General features: G+C 39.0%; 1 pseudogene; it reads right to left on the reverse strand.

Moving 5' to 3' along the window:
- Window positions 1-20,844, reverse strand: part of LOC115895683 — a 23,536-nt pseudogene extending 2,692 nt beyond the window's left edge.
- Between the last annotated feature and the right edge of the window lie 724 nt (window positions 20,845-21,568).

Consider the following 21,568-nt stretch of genomic DNA (forward strand, 5'->3'; position numbering starts at 1 on the left):
TAGTTCAATTCCCACTTATTAGTGAGAACAGGTGGTATTTGATTTTCTGTTCCTTTGTTGCTTTGCTGAAAATGATGTTTTCCAGCTTCATCTATGTACCTGTAAAGGATATGAAGTTATTTTTTATGGCTGCATAACATTCCATGCTCTATAAGGACCATATTTTCTTTGTCCATTCTATCATTGATGGACATCTGGGTTTGTTCCTACTCCGTGCTGTGTGAATAGTGTTGCAATAAACACACACGTGCATGTGTCTTTATAGTAGAGTGATTTATAATTCTATGGGTGTTCACCCAGTAATGGGATTGCTGGGTCAAATAGTATTTCTGCTTCTAGATCCCTGAAGAAGTGCTACACTCTCTTCCACAAAAATTGACCTAAGTTACACTCTCATTAACGGTATATTAACATTCTTGTTTCTCCACATCCTCATCAGCATCTGTCGTTTCCTGACTTTTTAGTGATCACCCTTCTGACTAGTGTGAGATGATATCTCATTGTGGTTTTGACGTGCATTACTCTAATGACAAGTGATGCTGCGTTTTTTTCGTGTATTTGTTGGTTGCAGAAGTATGTTATTTTGAGAAGTGTCTGTTTTTATCCTTTGCACTCTTTTTGATGGGGTTTGTTTGTCATTGTCTTGTAAACCTTTTTAAGTGCATTGTAGATTTTGGACATTAGACCTTTGCCAGATGAATAGATTGACAAAATTTTCTCCCATTCTGTAGCTTGCCTGTTAACTATGATGACAGTTTATTTTGCTCTGCAGAAACTCTTTAGACCCTATTTGTTAATTTTGTCTTTTGTTGCATTTAATTTTGGTGTTTTAGTCATGAGGTTATTCTCCATGCCCATGTCCTGAAAGGTATTGTCTTGGATTTCTTCTCTGTTTTTTATGGTTTTTGGTATTATGTTTAATTCTTTAGTTTATCTTAATTTTTGTAAGGTGTGAGAAAGAGGTCCAGTTTCAGGTTTCTGTATATGACTAGCCAGTTTTCCCAGTACCATTTATTAAATAGGTAATCCTTACCAGATTGCTTTGTTTTTTTTTTTTTTTTTTTTTTTTCATGTCTGTCAAAGATCAGATGGCTGTAGGTGTGTGGCATTATTTCTGAGATGTCTATTCTGTTTCATTGATCTATACATCTGCTTTGGTCCCATTATCATGTGGTTTTGGTTACTGTACCCAATGCTTTTAACATTTTTCTTTTTGCTTAAGATTGTCTTGGCTATATAAGCTCTTTCTTCATTCCATGTAAAATTTAAGGTAGCTTTTATTTCTTTTAGTCCTGAGAAGAAGGTCAATTGTAGCTTACTGAGTATACCATTGACTTTATAAATTAGCTTTGGCAGTATGATAATTTTCACAATATTAATCATTCTTATGTGTGAGCATGGAAGTTTCTCCATTTATTTATGTTCTCTCTTATTTCCTTGAGCAGTGGTTTGTAGTTCTCCTTCAATAAGTCTTTTAAATCCCTTGGAAGTTGTATTCCTAGTTATTTTATTTTCTTGGTAGAAATTGTGAATTGAATTCACTTATGATTTGGCTCTCTCTTATTGGTGTATAGGAAGGCTTGTGTTGTTTGCACATTTGTTTTGTAGTCTGAGATGACTGGAGTTGCTTATCAGCTTAAGGAGTTTTTGACTCCTTGACGATGGGGTGTTCAAACTATGTATAGTAGTTTTCTACACGATTCTATATGATCATAATCATGTCATCTGTAAACAGGGGTCATTTGATTTCATCTCTTGTTACTTGGATATCTTTTATTTCTTTCCTTTCCTGATTTCCCTGTACATAAATACCAATACTATGTTGAAAAGTAGTGGTTAGAGAGGTCATACCTGTCTTGTGTCAGATTTCAAAGGAATGCTTCCAGCTTTTAAACATTCAATATGATATTGCCTATGAATTTGCATAAATTGCTTGTATTATTTTGTGATATGTGCCATTAATATGTAGTTTATTTAGTGATTTTACCATAAATAGATGTTGAATTTTATCAAAGGGTTTTTCTGTATCTATAGTGATCATCATTTGCTTCTTTGCCATGGGTTCTGTTCATGTGATGGACTACATTTACTAATTTACATATGTTAAGCCATTCTGGCATCCCAAGTTTTGAGCTGACTTGTTCATGTTGGACAAGATTTTGATGTGTGGCTGGAGTCAATTTGTCAGTATCTTATTGTGGATGTTCACATCGATGTTGATCAGGAGTATTAGCATGAAATTTTCTCTTTTTTGTGTCTCTGAGAGGTTTTGGTATCATGAGGATTCTGGCCACAAAATGAATTAGAGAGGACTCTCTCATTTTCTAGTTTTTGGAGTGTTTTCAGAAAGAATTATACCAGCTACTCTTTATATATCTTGTAGAATTCAACTGTGAATCTAAACTGTAGAATCAACTGTCTGATCCTAAGCTTTTTTTTGGTTGGTAGTCCATTAATTACTGCCTCAGTTTCAGAATTTCTTGTTGATCTATTCAGGGATTCAACTTTTCTTGAGTTATTCTTGGAAAGGTGTACATGTCTCATAATTTACTCATGTCTTCAGGGTTTCCTGTTACATTTGCATACAGGTGTTTACAGCATTATCTGATGGTAGTTTGTATTTCTGTGTGACCATTGGTGACAACCCCGTAATATTTTTTATGAAGTCTATTTGATTCTTCTGTCTTTTATTCTTTATTCTTCTGGCTAGCAGTCCATCTCTGTTGTCAATCTTTTGAAAATAATCTCCTCCTGGATTCAGTGATCTTTTGAAGGTTGTAGTAGTTGGTACCAGATGTCCCCTTACATATTTAATGTTTCTTTTAGGAGTTTTTGTAAGGCACACGTGGTGCTGACAACACTTTTCTACATTTGTTTCTCTGTAAATTATTTTATTTTCCCTTTGTTTATAAAGCTTCATTTGGATGGATATAAAATTCTGGTTTGAAAATTCTTCACTTTAAGATCGGTGAATATTTGCTCCCTCTTTCTTGCGGCATGTAGTGTTTCTGCAGAGATATCTGCTGTTAGTTGGATGGGCTTCCCTTTGTAAGTATCCTGGTCTTTCTCTCAGGCTGCTCTTAACATTTTTTTTCCTTTTTTATTTTCTGTTTTGTATACTTTCACAATTATGTGTCTTGGGGTTATTCTTCTTATGAAGTATCTGAGGGGTGTTCTCTGTATTTCCTGAATAGGTATGTTGAACTCTCTTAGTATGTTGGGGAAGTTTTCCTGTGTAATATTCTGAAGTGTGCTTTTCAACTCGGATCAATTCTCCTCATCACTTTTGGGTCAACAAATCAATCACAGGTTTGGTCATCTCACATAGTCCCATGTTTCTGGAAAGTTTTGTTTGCTCCTTTTTCATTCTTTTTTCTCTAATATTGTCCTCATATTTAATTTCATTAAGTTGATCTTCAGTCAGTCATATTCTTCCTTTGTCTTGATCAATTCATCTATTAATCCTTGGGTATGCTGCACAAAGTCCTTGCCCTGTGTTTTTTAGCCCCATCAGAACATTTATGCTCTTCTCTAAGCTAATTATAATGTTAATAATAACTATTATTTTTGAGATGGAGTCTCACTCTATCACCAGTCTGAAGTGTAGTGATGTGATCTCAGCTCACTTCAACCTCCGCCAACCAGGTACAATTGATTCTCCTGAATTAGCCACCAGAGTAGCCTCTCTTCACTGAGAGTTATACACTTATTGGGATTACATGTCTGCAGATAGATTTATCTTCCCTCAATTTTAAGCTGAGGACACATCTTAACAACCTTCCTGCATATAGGAGCTACCCACTCTGAATCTCCTCTCCACTGAGGGTGTCAGAGATGATATAACCACCAGCCGACCAACAGCACTTGATTACACTAGCTCTTCTCTTAACTGAGTATTGCAGTTGCAGGTATGTCCTGTTTGTGAAATGGAGTCACCCACTTTCTGTCTCCTGAGAGCTGTAATTTCACTCCATAAAGCTTCTATTTGCCCCAGTGGGATGCCTCAACAGAGCAGTGTGTGGCAGGCACCCATGGAGGATCAGCACAATGGCTGAACACTGGGAAAGAAGGGGCACTTGGAGTCTGCACATTTAAAGTTTGTTAAGACTAGTCTTTGAACTTGCCCACTCCGTTTGAGTGGAAGCGTGGCTTGATCAGCCACGGCATGCTTTCATTGGCACTTTGGTTTTGATTTGGTTTGAATTGCTTGAGAGGATCGGTCTTGGGAACTTGCCCACTCCTTTTGAGTGGAAGCGTGGTCTGATCAGCCACAGTGTGCCTGTACCAGCACTTTGGTTTCTGTTTTTGACTTGACTTGGATTGCTTGATTCTTTGGTTTTGGTTTTGATCTGACTTATATTTCTGGATACTCGGATTTTGGTTTCGTGTAAACTATAAAAGTGTATGTGGACCCTTTTTACCCGTTCTTTGTTTTGTGGTGTGCATGTGGCGTGAGCGTGGTGTTTTGTGTAGAGGAAACGTGGGTGAGGCACAAAGTAAGCCCACCCCACTGGTAACTATGTTGAAAATTTTCAAAAAAAAAAAAAAAAAAAAGAAGGATTTCAGGGAGACAATGCAGTACTATGACACCAGGAAAACTTAAAACTTTGTGTAAGATAGACTGGTCAGCATTAGAGGTAGGTTGGTCATTAGAAGGAAACCTTGACAGGTCCCTTGTTTCAAAAGTATGGCACAAGGTAACCTGTAAGCAAGGGAACCCAGACAGGCTTGTTTTAGTTTCCCTGCCCCCAACACATGGTGACTGAGAGAACAGCAACATAAGCATCTGGCAGAAGCAAGGAAAGATCAGTAGAGAGAGAGAATGGAAAGAGACAGAGAGGAAAACAAGCAAAGAGAGAGAGAGGAAGAGATGGAGAAGAAGAGACAGACAAAGAGGGAGTCAAGGAGAGAGAGAGAAAAAGACAGAGGCAGAGAGAGAGAGGAAGAGACTGTGGCAATAGAAAAGTCAAAGAGAGAAAAGAAGAAATATACAAGTATTTGAGAGAAAAAAAAAAAAGTGTACCCTGTTCCTTTCCAAGCCATCATACCAATTCTAATTTGGACAAAACAAGGTCTTTTTAATAGCAAAGGATACTTAAAATCCCAAACTTACAAGGTTTTCAACAAAAGTAAAGTTTGCTAAAAGTTGACAGTGTAACATGTATTATAGTAATTCTATTCTTGTGGCCTTAGACAGTCTAGTCCACAGACATAAAAAGATTCACTTTGGAAAAGAATGGTTATTGTTTTCATAAAAAAGTAAAAAAAAAAAAAGGGGGGGCAGAATTTATATAAAAAGAGTGTTATTTAGTAAATTCTTGTCCTGAAATAAATTGACTGGATGTTTAAAGAAAGAAATATTTGTAATAAGACAGAAAGTTAAGGCAGGTCAAAAGATTGTCTGTAAAAGTCATGAAAGAAAAAAAGTTATTAAAAAGTTAAAAAAGGATTTTATGGAAAAAGTGTTGTATGATTTGAAAGTAACTAGGCCTCCTGAATGTAAAACTATTAAAAGAAAGTTTATATTCAAGGTGTATAAGAAAAATACACCTTTGGTAAAAGGATTATAAGGAAACATAAGAATGTACACTTTTACCTACATTAAAAAGTTAAAAATTACTGTTTTGAAGGTTTGAGCAAAGCATAAATGTTAATTGTAAAGAACATTCTGTGTGTAAACATATTAGCTAAAGTTAAAGAACTATCATCCAATTTTTCTGTGAACTAGATATTAAAATAAAACATTACAGGATTTTCTGAAAGCACAAACCTGCTCTTTAGCAAAAATTATAAAAGGTTAAAAAGAGTCTATAAAATCTTACCTTATGGTAAAACATTAAAAATTAAATAAATATGTCTAAAAGGTTTTATTAAAATTAGTTTTTAATATTAATAACACACTAATATAAAGATAAAATTTAATTTATCTGGTATAAAATCATATGAGAAGCATTATTAACTGTAAAATGATATTTGACTTTCTTTGGTTTAAAAACTAATAAAAATAGGTGCTAAAGGAAATTTCTCGGTAAAAAGGCACTAAGGACCTAAATCCACTGCCAAGGTCCCCACATTTAAAACAAAAGGTCAATTTCTTAAAAGTTATGTACTCTTTTATCTTCCACTTTCCTTTCTAAAAAAAAAAAAAAAAAAAAAAAAACTCTTTCAGCACATACTCCGCCCTTAGAATTTCCAGTAAACCAGCACCAGCCTGAAGATCACGTTCTCATCGATAGGTGGAAAGAAGAAAAACTTGAGCCAGCCTGGGAAGTACCCTACCTTGTACTGCTAACCACAAAGACTGCTGTTCATACAGCAAAAAAGGATGGACTCATCACACCTGAGTCAAGAAAGTGTCACCCCATCCAGAGTCGTGTGCCATAGTCCCAGGGGAAAACCCTACCAAACTAAAGCTAAGAAAAATTTAACTCTTTTAATCTATTCTATTACTCTTTCTTCTTTCCTCGTTCTATTGCTGATCATCTAGCTATTAATATAACCAAGTTAATTTCACCTTAAACTATTCCATTTAATGTTTGCTTTGTTATACCCTGTGAGGACTTGCCAAGTCAAAGACAGCTTTCTACTTCAGAAAAGTACTTCTATCCCTCCTGACTGTCCTCAGACTAGGCATTAGTAAAATGGGACCATTTAATCCGGGAACATTTCAAGAAAGACTCCAGTGCCAACCAGGATTGCTACCCCCCGATGTACAGCTTTCATGCTATAGTTGGTTCAACATTCTGTGAACCACTAAAGAGGAATGATGGACTGCCCCAACTGGTTTTTGTAATTTCTCTGAAACCATACTTTCATTTTACTAGAGGATCATAGAAGTTAAAGACTTAAAACAAATTTTAGCAATTAAGACAGGATACCAAGATGCAAATGTCTGATTAAAATGTATCAAATATTCCATCTGCGCATCAAACAAAAGCAATTGTTATGCTTGTGCACAAAGCAGGCCAGAGGCCCAGATTGTCCACCTTCCACTAAGGTGGTCCTCCAGTCTATCAGGCATAGGCTGCATGATAGCAGTTTTCCAGGATTCTACAGCCTGGAGTAATAAGTCATGCCAAGCTCGCTCTGCTATATCCCAAAGTCCCTGGGGGTCAGCACCCGAGGGCCATCCGGCTTCTGTCTCCCCCACACTAAGTTCACTTCATGTCTCTCACAGCAGGGAGGAAACTTCACATTCCTTGGAGACCTGTGAGGATGCAGTGAGCTTAAGAATTTTCAAGAGCTTAGCAGTCAGTCAGCCCTTGTTCATCCCTGAACAGATGTGTGGTGGTATTGTGGTGGACGTTTACTGGGCACTCTGCTGCATAACTGGAGTGGAACTTGTACTTTAGTCTACTTGGCTATCCCTTTCACCCTGGCATTTCATCAACCCAAAGGACAAGAAAATAATAAGACCTCATAAAGTGAGAGAAGCCCCTCCTGGCTCTTTCGACCCTTATGTCTATTTAGACGCAATTGGAGTCCCATGAGTAATACCAGATCAATTTAAAGCTGGAAATCAAATAGTTGCAGGATTTGAGTCAATATTCTAGTAAGCAACCATTAAAAAAATGTAGATTAGATAAACTACAACTATTACAACCAACAGCAACTAGCTTTTTATGAGTTAAAAGAAAAACTCATGTCAGCCCCAGCCCTGAGGCTCCCTGATCTGACAAAACTCTTTACACTCTATATGTCAGAAAGAGAAAAAAAAACGGCAATTGGAGTTTTATCCCAGAATGTGGGGCCTGGCCAACACCAGTGGCCTATCTCTCAAAACAGCTAGACAGAGTTTCCGAAGTCTGACTCCCAGGTCTAAGGGTCCTAGTAGCAATGGCCCTATTAACACAAGAAGCAGATAAACTAACCCTTATGCAAAACCTGAATATAAAGCCCCCCCTGCCACCATGCTGTGGTAACTTTAATAAATACCAAAGGAAATCATTGGTTAACAAATGCTAGATTAACCAAGTACCAAAGCTTGCTATGTGAAAATCCCCACATAACCATTGAAGTTTGCAAAACCCTAAACCCCACTACCTTGTTCCCAGTATCAGAGAGCCCAGTTGAACATAATTTTGTAGAGATGTTGGACTCAGTTTGTTCTAGCAGGTCCAAACTCTGAGACCATCTTTAAACATCAGTAAACTGTAAGTGGTATGTGGACAGGAGCTGCTTCACCAAACCCTGTGAAGTCACTCTGAAGAAGACGACAAGCCCTGCTCCAGTCACACCTGGAAGCTGACTGGTCCACACATGGCTGAAGCATGAGGAAACTCATCACAGGATTCATTTTCCTTAAAATTTGGACTTGTAAATTAAGATCTTCAACTGAACTTCCTCAGACTGAGGGCTGTTCCCAGTGTATACATCGAGTCAATGAGGTAGTACAAAAGGTTGATAAGGTCCTATTATTTTATGGTTATTATAAGTGTACTGCAACTCTAAAAAGAATTTGTTTGTATAATGTTATTCTGTACTACGTACATAGCCCAGGAAATGACCAAGTTGATGTGTGTTGTGACCCATCTGAGCCTACCATGACCACAGTTTTTAAAATAAGATTAAGGACTGAAGACTGGTGGGGGCTCATAAATGATATGAGCAAAGTATTAGCCAAAACAGAAGAAAAGAAAAGGATGCCCAAACCAGTCACTTTAAAGTTTGATACCTGTGTTGTTATTAATCGTAATAAGTTAGGAATTAGGTGTGGTTTTCTTAATTAGAAAAGAGGCTACATGGCAGAAAATAAGTACATCTGTCATAAATTAGGACTGTGTGGAAATAAATGTAAACACTGGTCTTGTGTCACTTAGGCCACTTGGATAAAAGAAAAAAAAAATGATGAAAAGGACTCAGTCCACCTTCAGAAAGGAAAAAATGGCCCTTCCAGTACTAAGGGACAATGTAACCCATTAGAGCTAGTAATAACCTATACCCTTGATCTTTGACAGAAAAAAAGAGGAGTGTGTGACCTTAGGAATTGATGGGGCCAGACTGGATCCTCGAGTAAATATCTTGGTTTGAGGAGAAGTTTACACATGCTCTTCTGAGACAGTGTTTCAAACTTTCTATGATGAACTAAATGTACCAGTACCAGAAATTCCAGAAAAAATTAAGACATTTGTTTTTGCGATTAGCTGAGCATGTAGCTTCATCTCTCAATGTCACTTCTTGTTATATATGTGGAGAAAATGTAATGGGAGATCAATGGCTATGGGAAGCCCGAGAATTAGTGCCTATAGATCAGTTCCTGATGATTTCCCAGGTCAAAAGAATCACCTAACAGCCTCAATTATTGGACAATATTGCATAGCTAGAGAAGGAAAGCAATTCACTCACCCTGTAGGATGACTTAGTTGTCTGGGACAGAAACTGTATAATGGTACCACAAAAACAGTCATTTGGTGGAGTTCAAATCAGAGAGGAATCCATTTAGCAAATTCCCAAAGTTGCAAACTGTGTGGATCCACATGGAGTCCCATCAGGACTGGACAACACCCACTGGATTGTACTGGATATCTGCGCATCGAGCTTATGCCAAATTACCTGACCAGTGGGCAGGTAGTTATGTTATTGGCACTATTACACCATCTTTCTTCCTACTGCCCATAAAACAGGTAAACTTCTGGGCTTCTCTGTCTATGCTTCCCATGAAAGGAGAAGCATAGCTATAGGAAACTGGAAAGATGATGAATAACCCCCTGAGAGAATCATAGAATATTATGGACCTGCTTCTTGGGGACAACATGGCTCATGGTGATACCAGACACCCATTTACATGATCAACCAAATCATAGGGGTACAAGCTGTCTTAGAAATAATCACTAATAAAACTGGTAGAGCCTTGACTATTCTGGAGCATTCCAGCAGGAAACTCTAATGAGAAATGCTATCTATCAAAATAGGTTAACTCTCAACAACTTGCTAGCAGCTGAAGGAGAGATCTGCAGGAAATTTAACCTTACTAATTACTGACTACACATAGACAATCAAGGGCAAGTAGTTGAAGACAGAGATATGACAAAACTGCACATGTGCCTGTGCTAGTGTGGGATGGATTTCATCCTGGGGCCATGTTTGGAAAATGGTTCCCAGTGCTAGGAGGATTTGAAACGCTTATAATAGGAGTTATAATAATAATAGGGACCTGCCTACTGCCCCGTTGTTTGATATCTGTACTTCCTTGTATGATAAAAACGCTTCATCACTACCTTAGTTCAACAAAATGCCTCAGCACAAATGTACTATATATCTATCTGTCTACCTATCTATCTTGCAAGAAGACATGGATAGTGAAAATGAAAGTGAGAACTCCCACTAATAAAATGAGTGAGAGTCTCAAAAGGTGGGGTAAGGGAGGAGACCACCCTTCATATTGTCTTCTGCCCAATTTCTGCCTCCAAAGAAAGAAGAAGTAAAAACTAAAAGGCAGAAATGAAACCCACAGGCAGACAGCCCGGTGCTGCACCCTGGCCTGGTAGTTAAACATCAACCCTTGACCTAATTGGTTCTGTTATCTGTAGATTACAGATATTGTATAGAAATGCACAGTGAAAATCCCTATTTTGTTTTGTTCTGATCTAATTACCAGCACATGACGTCCCCAGTCACATACCCCCCGCCTGCTCAATCAATCACGACCTTCTCACATGCACCCCCTTAGAGTTGTGAGCCCTTAAAAGGGACAGGAATTGCTCACTTGTGGAGCTTGGCTCTTGAGACAGAAGTCTTGCATATTCCCCCAGGACAAATAAATATCTACATTCTTTAACTTGGTGTCTGAGAAGTTTTGTCTGCTGCTTGTCCTGCTATATCATTAGCATTTTGTATAAGAGCAATATACCAGCTAGTATTAAAAAAAAAAACTGAATATATATTAACAGAATGTAAGTATATGAAATAATTGTATTGTTGCTCTCAGAAACAAATGTTTGTGACCATTTCCTGGTACTTTCAACCAAGAGTGACTTCCAAGTTTGGCAAAACAGAAATACATATGATTCATCAATTCATCATTTATCCTCTAGAAAGACTGGAATAAACACAATAAATTAGCACATAAGGGATGTTTTGCTTCTTCTAGAATCAGGAGTTAGGGCCTCAAAATGAAAATGTAGATTTCAGTTTTCAAGGCTTCACCTGTGTTTGGAGGTCAGATGGCAATCCAAAAAATTTACAATTACAAAGATGTCTCTCTTGATTATGTGTATGCTTGGTTGATGTTAACTATTGTTTCCCTAGGTTTAGACAGTTTTTGTTTGGTTTGAGGTTTCTTTGAATGGTTTGACCCTGCCTCTTCTGCAATTTTGGTTTCAGTTTTATCTATGAAGCATTAATTGTTTACGCATCTCTGAGTTTAGCTTTATTTAGGAGAGCTACGATTTTTTCACATGAAAATTTTGTTTCACATACTGATGTTAAACGTTACACTTTGAATTTGGGTTTCTAGACGTTATTTTCTTTGTTTTAGTGGTTACAGTATAAAGTTTTTTGTTGCCTTTATATTAAATGATATTGTCAATTTCTTTTTTTTTTTTTTATTATACTTTAAGTTCTAGGGTACATGTGCATAACGTGCAGGTTTGTTACATATGTATACTTATGCCATGTTGGTGTGCTTCACCCATCAACTCGTCAGCACCCATCAATTCATCATTTATATCATGTATAACTCCCCAATGCAATCCCTCCTCCTCCCCCCTTCCCCCTCCCCATGATAGGCCCCAGTGCGTGATGTTCCCCTTCCCGAGTCCAAGTGATCTCATTGTTCAGTTCCCACCTATGAGTGAGAACAAGCAGTGTTTGGTTTTCTGTTCTTGTGATAGTTTGCTAAGAATGATGGTTTCCAGCTGCATCCATGTCCCTACAAAGGACTCAAACTCATGGTTTTTTATGGCTGCATAGTATTCCATGGTGTATATGTGCCACATTTTCTTAATTCAGTCTGTCACAGATGGACATTTGGGTTGATTCCAAGTCTTTGCTATTGTGAATAGTGCCGCAATAAACATACGTGTACATGTGTGTTTGTAGTAGAATAATTTATAATCCTTTGGGTATATACCCAGTAGTGGGATGGCTGGGTCATATGGTACATCTAGTTCTAGATCCTTGAGGAATTGCCATACTGTTTTCCATAATGGTTGAAGTAGTTTACAATCCCACCAACAGTGTAAAAGTGTTCCTATTTCTCCACATCCTCTCCAACACCTGTTGTTTCCTGACTTCTTAATGATTGCCATTCTAACTGGTGTGAGATGGTAACTCATTGTGGTTTTGATTTGCATTTCTCTGATGGCGAGTGACGATGAGCATTTTTTCATGTGTCTGTTGTCTGTATGAATATCTTCTTCTGAGAAATGTCTGTTCATATCCTTTCCCCACATTTTGATGGGGTTGTTTGTTTTTTTCTCGTATATTTGTTTGAGTTCTTTGTAGATTCTGGATATTAGCCCTTTGTCAGATGAGTAGGTTGCAAAAATTTTCTCCCATTCTGTAGGTTTCCTGTTCACTCTGATGGTAGTTTCTTTTGCTGTGCAGAAGCTCTTTAGTTTAATTAGATCCCATTTGTCAATTTTGGCTTTTGTTGCCATTGCTTTTGGTGTTTTAGACATGAAGTCCTTGCCCATGCCTATGCCTGAATGGTATTACCTAGGTTTTCTTCTAGGGTTTTTATGGTATTAGGTCTAACATTTAAGTCTCTAATCCATCTTGAATTAATCTTCGTATAAGGGGTAAGGAAAGGATCCAGTTTCAGCTTTCTACTTATGGCTAGCCAATTTTCCCAGCACCATTTATTAAATAGGGAATCCTTTCCCCATTTCTTGTTTCTCTCAGGTTTGTCAAAGATCAGATGGCTGTAGATGTGCGGTATTATTTCTGAGGACTCTGTTCTGTTCCATTGGTCTATATCTCTGTTTTGGTACCAGTACCATGCTGTTTTGGTTACTCTAGCCTTGTAGTATAGTTTGAAGTCAGGTAGTGTGACGCCTCCAGCTTTGTCCTTTTGATTTAGGATTGTCTTGGCAATGCGGGCTCTTTTTTGTTTCCATATGAACTTTAAAGCAGTTTTTTCCATTTCTGTGAAGAAAGTCATTGGTAGCTTGATGGGGATGGCATTGAATCTATAAATAACCTTGGGCAGTATGGCCATTTTCACAATATTGATTCTTCCTATCCATGAGCATGGTATGTTCTTCCATTTGTTTGTGTCCTCTTTGATTTCACTGAGCAGTGGTTTGTAGTTGTCCTTGAAGAGGTCCTTTACATCCCTCGTAAGCTGGATTCCTAGGTATTTTATTCTCTTTGAAGCAATTGTGAATGGAAGTTCATTCCTGAGTTGGCTCTCTGCTTGTCTGTTACTGGTGTATAAGAATGCTTGTGATTTTTGCACATTAATTTTGTATCCTGAGACTTTGCTGAAGTTGCGCATCAGCTTAAGGAGATTTTGGGCTGAGACAATGGGGTTTTCTAAATATACAATCATGTCATCTGCAAACAGGGACAATTTGACTTCTTCTTTTCCTAACTGGATACCCTTGATTTCTTTCTCTTGCCTGATTGCCCTAGCCAGAACTTCCAACACTATGTTGAATAGGAGTGGTGAGAGAGGGCATCCCTGTCTTGTGCCAGTTTTCAAAGGGAATTTTTCCAGTTTTTGCCCATTCAGTATGATATTAGCTGTGGGTTTGTCATAAATAGCTCTTATTATTTTGAGGTACGTTCCATCATTACCGAATTTATTGAGCGTTTTTAGCATGAAGGGCTGTTGAATTTTCTCAAAAGCCTTTTCTGCATCTATTGAGACAATCATGTGGTTCTTGTCTTTGGTTCTGTTTATATGCTGGATAACATTTATTGATTTGTGAATGTTGAACCAGCCTTCCATCCCAGGGATGAAGCCCACTTGATCATGGTGGATAAGCTTTTTGATGTGCTGCTGAATCCGGTTTGCCAGTATTTTATTGAGAATTTTTGCATGGATGTTCATCAGGGATATTGGTCTAAAATTCTCTTTTTTTGTTGTGTCTCTGCCAGGCTTTGGTATCAGGATGATGTTGGCCTCATAAAATGAGTTAGGGAGGATTCCCTCTTTTTCTATTGTTTGGAATAGTTTCAGAAGGAATGGTACCAGCTCCTCCTTGTACCTCTGGTAGAATTCAGCTGTGAATCCATCTGGTCCTGGACTTTTTTTGGTGGGTAGGCTATTAATTGTTGCCTCAATTTCAGAGCCTGCTATTGGTCTATTCAGGGATTCAACTTCTTCCTGGTTTAGCCTTGGGAGAGTGTAAGTGTCCAGATAATTATCCATTTCTTCTAGATTTTCTAGTTGATTTGCGTAGAGGCGTTTATAGTATTCTCTGATGGTAGTTTGTATTTCTGTGGGGTCAGTAGTGATATCCCCTTTATCATTTTTTATCGCGTCTATTTGATTCCTCTCTCTTTTCTTCTTTATTAGTCTTGCTAGCGGCCTGTCAATTTTGTTGATCTTTTCAAAAAACCAGCTCCTGGATTCATTGATTTTTTGGAGGGTTTTTTGTGTCTCTATCTCCTTCAGTTCTGCTCTGATCTTAGTTATTTCTTGCCTTCTGCTAGCTTTTGAATGTGTTTGCTCTTGCCTCTCTAGTTCTTTTAATTGTGATGTTGAGTGTCAGTTTTAGATCTTTCCAGCTTTCTCTTGTGGGCATTTAGTGCTATAAATTTTCCTCTGCACACTGCTTTAAATGTGTCCCAGAGATTCTGGTATGTTGTATCTTTGTTCTCATTGGTTTCAAAGAACATCTTTATTTCCGCTTTCATTTCGTTATGTACCCAGTAGTCATTCAGGTGCAGGTTGTTCAGTTTCCATGTAGTTGAGCGGTTTTGGTTGAGTTTCTTAGTCCTGAGTTCTAGTTTGATTGCACTGTGGTCTGAGAGACAGTTTGTTATAATTTCTGTTCTTTTACATTTGCTGAGGAGTGCTTTACTTCCAATTATGTGGTCAATTTTGGAATAAGTGCGATGTGGTGCTGAGAAGAATGTATATTCTGTTGATTTGCGGTGGAGAGTTCTATAGATGTCTATTAGGTCCGCTTGGTGCAGAGATGAGTTCAATTCCTGGATATCCTTGTTAACTTTCTCTCTCGTTGATCTGTCTAATGTTGACAACGGAGTGTTGAAGTCTCCCATTATTATTGTATGGGAGTCTAAGTCTCTTTGTAAGTCTCTAAGGACTTGCTTTATGAATCTGGGTGCTCCTGTATTGGGTGCATATATATTTAGGAGAGTTAGCTCTTCCTGTTGAATTGATCCCTTTACCATTATGTAATGGCCTTCTTTGTCTCTTTTGATCTTTGATGGTTTAAAGTCTGTTTTATCAGAGACAAGGATTGCAACCCCTGCTTTTTTTTGTTCTCCATTTGCTTGGTAGATCTTCCTCCATCCCTTTATTTTGAGCCTATGTATGTCTCTGCATGTGAGATGGGTCTCCTGAATACAGCAGACTGATGGGTCTTGACTCTTTATCCAGTTTGCCAGTCTGTGTCTTTTAATTGGAGTATTTAGTCCATTAACATTTAAGGTTAATATTGTTATGTGTGAACTTGATCCTGCCATTATGATATTAACTGGTTATTTTGCTCGTTAGTTGATGCAATTTCTTCCTAGCCTCGATGGTCTTTACATTTTGGCATGTTTTTGCGATGGCTGGTACCGGTTGTTCCTTTCCATGTTTAGGGCTTCCTTCAGGTTCTCTTGTAAGGCAGGCCTGGTGGTGACAAAATCTCTAAGCATTTGCTTATCTGTAAAGGATTTTATTTCTCCTTCACTTATGAAACTTAGTTTGGCTGGATATGAAATTCTGGGTTGAAAATTCTTTTCTTTAAGAACGTTGAATATTGGCCCCCACTCTCTTCTGGCTTGTAGAGTTTCTGCCGAGAGATCTGCTGTTAGTCTGATGGGCTTCCCTTTGTGGGTAACCCGACCTTTCTCTCTGGCTTCCCTTAAGATTTTTTCCTTCATTTCAACTTTGGTGAATCTGGCAATTATGTGTCTTGGAGTTGCTCTTCTGGAGGAGTATCTTCGTGGCGTTCTCTGTATTTTCTGAATTTGAATGTTGGCCTGCCCTACTAGGTTGGGGAAGTTCTCCTGGATGATATCCTGAAGAGTGTTTTCCAACTTGGTTCCATTTTCCCCCTCACTTTCAGGCACCCCAATCAGCCGTAGATTTGGTCTTTTTACGTAATCCCATACTTCTTGCAGGCTTTGCTCATTTCTTTTTCTTCTTTTTTCTTTTGGTTTCTCTTCTCGCTTCATTTCATTCATTTGATCTTCAATCGCTGATACACTTTCTTCCATTTGATCGAGTCGGTTACTGAAGCTTGTGCATTTGTCACGTATTTCTCGTGTCATGGTTTTCATCTCTGTCATTTCGTTTATGATCTTTTCTGCATTAATGAGTCTAGCTGTCCATTCTTCCACTCTTTTTTCAAGATTTTTAGTTTCTTTGTGCTGGGTACGTAATTCCTCCTTTAGCTCTGATAAGTTTGATGGACTGAAGCCTTCTTCTCTCCTCTCGTCCAAGTCATTCTCTGACCAGCTTTGATCCGTTGCTGGCGATGGGCTGCGCTCCTTTGCAGGGGGAGATGCGCTCTTATTTTTTGAATTTCCAGCTTTTCTGCCCTGCTTCTTCCCCATCTTTGTGGTTTTATCTGTCTCTGGTCTTTGATGGTGGTGACGTACTGATGGAGTTTTGGTATAGGTGTCCTTGCTGTTTGATAGTTTTCCTTCTGACAGTCAGAAGGACTGTCTGTTGGTCTGTTGGAGATTGCTTGAGGTCCACTCCAGACCCTGTTTGCCTGGGTATCAGCAGCAGAGGTTGCCGAAGATAGAATATTGCTGAACAGCGAGTGTACCTGTCTGATTCTTCCTTTGGAAGTTTCCTCTCAGGGGTGTACTCCACCCTGTGAGGTGTGGTGTGTCAGACTGCCCCTAGTGGGGGATTTCTCCCAGCTAGGCTACTCAGGGGTCAGGGACACAACTGAGCAGGCAGTCTGTCCGTTTTCAGATCTCAACCTCCATGTTGGGAGATCCACGGCTCTCCCCAAAGCTGTCAGACAGAGTCGTTTGCGTCTGCACCGGCTCCCGCTACTTCCTCTGTTGGTCTTCAGCTGTGCGCTGTCCCCAGAGGTGGAGACTCAGTTGAAAATGCAGAAATCACAGGTCTTCTGTGTCGCTCGCGCTGGGAGTTGGAGACTGGAGCTGTTCCTATTCGGCCATCTTGCTACGCCCCCCCCCGTCAATTTCATATAAAATGCATGAGGCAAAATTCTCTATTGTGAATACTTCTTAGTTTCAAGTGAAACAAACATACAATAATTTGTCTCCAAAGTGACTTTAAAGGAAGTATCTAAATAAAATAATAAGGGAATATGAAAGGGTGTCCTGCCCTTTCTCATTAGGTGGAATGAGAGACTTGAGAAAAGAAATGAGACACAGAAACAAAGAATAGAGAAAGAAAAAGTGGACCCGGGGGACCGGCACTCAGCATACAGAGGACCAGCACCAGGATGTATTGATCATTATGTTTATCATCTTAGAAAAGGGAAGTGGCAGGATAATAAGAACATCACAGGGGGAAGGTCAGCAGTAAGACATATGAATAAAGACCTCTGTGAGGTGAATAAGTTTAAGGAAAAGTGCTGTGCCTTGATATGCATATGCACATATCTCCATAAACATTTTCCGTGCATAAAGAGCAGTATTGCTGCTAGCATGTCCGACCTTTAGCCCTAAGGCGGTTTTTTTCCCTTCTCAGTCAATAGAACATACAATCAGGTTTTACACCCAGCTGTTCCATTGACCAGGGATGGGCAGGAGACAGATGCTTTTCTCTATCTCAATTGCCAAGAGGCTTTCTTTCCTCTTACACTAGTCTTCCTCAGCACAGACCATTCACAGATGTCAGGCTGAGGGATGATTAGGTCTTTCCCTCCCATGAGGCCATATTTCAGACTATCACATGGGAAGAAACCTTGGACAATACTTAGCTTTCCTAGGCAGAAGTCCCTGCAACCTTCAGCAGTGTACGTGTACCTTGGTAGTTGAGATTAAGAGAATGGTGATGACTTTTCACAAGCATACTGCCTTCAGACACTTGTTTAACAAAGCACATCCTGCACAGCCCCAAATCCGTTAAACCTTGAGTCAACACAGCACATGCCTCTCGCAAGGACAGTGTTGGGGGTAGGGTTACAGATTAACAGCATCTCAAATACAGAGCAAAATGGAGTCTCTTATGTTTACTTCTTTCTATATAGACACAGTAACAGTCTGATCTCTTTTTCTTTTCCCCACAGGAATAATCATGTAAGCATGCATCAAGGATCAACAAGTGAGATGACCCCCAGCCAGAAACCTGATTAAATTATTTGAAAAACAGCCAGGTCACTGTGGCTGAAGCAGACTGTGGAAGGGAAACAGATTGTAGATAACAAACTCATAGAGGTAACAGATAGTCCATGTAACTAGCTAGGGTTTTGATAAGTCACTGGATTTTACTTAATTTTACCCTGGGCCTTGTTCATGACTGGAAGTGGAATTGGTAAGGTTGTTACTAGCATCTAGCCCTCAGAGGCTAGAAATGCTGCTAAATATCATAAATTCTACAGTCTCAGTCCTCTCTTTGAGAAATAAGCAGTGGTGAATCATCTTTCCAGAAAAATGTAAAAAAAAAAAAGTAATAAGCACACATTGATTTTATCTTTTCAAGATTATTTAGCTAAGTCTTTGGTTTCTGTACATCAGAAGAACTTTAAAAAGCTTTTGCAAAGTTCAGTTGATTCAATTTAGGATAAGTATTAGTAAAGTGAATTCAGTTCAGTTAATCAATGATTAGAAACTAAACGATACATTTCTTTTTCTCCCCTATTCTTTCCCATTACATTTTAAATATTTCCATAAAACACTAATATAGTGATATAAAACACTAATATAGGGATATAAAACACTAGGCAGTCTGTATTTTTGGGGTGCCAATGAAGAAAATGCAGTGAATGGATTTTGTAATAGAACTAATCTTGACCATAGCTGGAAGGCATACAGAAAAGACATCCACACTTGTGGATTAACACACTACCTTTTGCACACACACTCGACATAATATTTGTCCTCAGGCAAATATTAAATGCGTCTTATGACATAAAATTTGCTAAGTCATTATAATAACCAAACCAAATGAAAACAAAGATTTCATGGATTATAACCAGAGATAGAGAAATCTTGCTTTTGCTAAAGTTGTTGAGTAGAATTAATACTCAAGTATCTTCTACTGTTTTTAAATTTTATTTGATAGAAAATTCTTACCCTGGGATTCTTTGATTGCAATTACTTACACTCTATCATGTTCTAAATTAACCAGAAACAAATATATTCACAAAAGTTTACATTGGCTGATAAGAGAAAATAAAAACAAGTGAATGAGGAAGTAGCTGTAACGGAAAAATGTATGTGGAAATGTTAAGATAAATCCAAAAATGAGGATAATTCATATACTATAAAATATTTTATATTTGATTAAAAAATTTGTTTGTGAACTTTAGCAGCTAGCAACAACATGGTAGATAACCATGGCTGGGAGACAAGGCCCACTTCATGAGTTTGTGTGCTTCTACCTGATTTATATTCTCTAAAGGCTGATTAGATTCTGCCCACCAGATTAAGGTGAATCTGCCTTCCCCAACTCACTGATTCAAAGATTAATTGTTTTTGGGAAAATATCCAACAGATAAACCCAGGATTTGTACCCTGTATACCTCAATACAATGAAGTCAACACTCAGTGTTAACCATCACAAATCCACTCCTTGACAACTTCAAGCAGTACACCTTTTCTGAGGTCATACCTAATCTTCAAGTAAACACAATAATAACATCATAATTTCCCCGAACATAATACAACTATCTTTATTACAATCACTAATTCACCAATCCCAAATGCAAACACTATTATGTGAAGTTAACAATCGTCAAATGCTGATTTGATATCAATGGATCCTATGTCACATGATAAAGAAAAAGAAAAGATGAAGATACTATTAAATGTGTATACATACACAGCTTTTTTTTTTTTTTTTTTTGAACAAAAGGGGGAACTACTTAGGAAAATTAAAGTGCTCATTTCTGCAGTAGGTCACGTGACACTGCCTGGTGTTTATGTCTACATTTCTCTCTCAAGCTTTACGTGTCCATTTGTTTTTAACAAGCACCTCAGCAGGGATTCCTTAATCCTATTTTCTTTCTTTCTTCTTTCCTTCCTTCCTCTCTCTTTCTTTCTTGTCCTTCTCTTCTTTCTTATCTTGTTCTTTCATTCTTTCCTTTCTTTCTTTTCTTTTCTTTCTTTTCTTTTCTTTCTTTCGTTCGTTCTTTCTTTCTTTCTTTTTCTTTTTCTTATTTTTTCTTTCTTTCTTTCTTTTCTTTCTTTCTTTTCCTTTCTTTCTTTCGTTCTTTTCTTCTTTCTTTCTCTCTTCTTTCCTCTCCAGCCTCGTCCTTCTCTCTTCCTCACTCTCTTTCGTTCTTTATTCTTTCTTCTCGCTCCTCTCATCCTACCCTCCGCACGCGTCTCTTTTCTCTCCCTCGCTCTCTTCTTCTCTTCCTCTTCTCCTTCTCTCTCTCCTTCTCTTCCTCTTCCTCTCTTCTTTCGTCGCCTTTCGTCTCTCCTACCTCTCTTCTCGCCCTCCTCCTCTCCCGACTCCTCTCTCTCCCCTCTCTCGGCGCGCCTGCTCTCACTCTCTCCCCCTTCTCCTCCTTCTCTCTCTCTCCTCCTCTCCCCTCCTCTCTCTCCCGTAGGTTCTTTCTCTCTCATCCTCTCTCCTTCCCCGTCTTCCGCATCTTTCTCTCTCTCTCTCCCCTCTCCCTCGCTCTTCTCTTTCTCTCCCCCTTCATCGTTCTCCCTCCTTTCTCTCTTTCTCTTCCTTTTCTACTTCCTGGTTCGTTCGCCTCTCCCTCGCTCCTCCTCTCTCTCATTTCTCTTCCTCCCGCTCTCCTGTCAGCCAACTTTCTTTCTCTCCGCTCCCCTCTTCCTCGCCTCCTCTTTCCTCTTCTCCTCTTTCTGTTCTCTCTCTCCTCCCCTCCTTCGTTCTCCTCTCCCTCACCCTTCTCCTCTCTCCCTCCTCCTCCCCCCTCCCTCTCTTTCCTCTCACTTTCTCGCTCATCTCTTCTCTCCTCCTCTCTCGCCTCTCTCCCCCTCTCCCTCCTTCGCCTCCTCCGCCTCTCTATCTCTTCTCTCTCCCTCTCTTCCCTCCTCGCCTGTCCGCTCTACCATCCTCCTCTCCCTGCTTCCGTCTCTCTCTTCTTTCTCATCTCTCCTCTTCTCCTCGCCTCTCCTCTCCTCCCTCTCTCTCTCTCTCTCCCCATCTCTCTCGTCCTCCCTCTCCCTCTCTCTTTCTCTCTTTTCTCTTCTTTCTCTCCCTCACTTTTCTCTCCTTTCTCTCCTCTTCCTCTCTCTCCTCGCCCTCCCTCCTCTCTTCTCTCTCTCTCTCGCTTTTCCTCACTCTCCTCTCTCCTCCCTCTCCCTCCTCTCTCTCTCT

Source organism: Rhinopithecus roxellana, chromosome 22, assembly GCF_007565055.1.
Source record: "Rhinopithecus roxellana isolate Shanxi Qingling chromosome 22, ASM756505v1, whole genome shotgun sequence".
Taxonomy (NCBI): Eukaryota; Metazoa; Chordata; class Mammalia; order Primates; family Cercopithecidae; genus Rhinopithecus; species Rhinopithecus roxellana.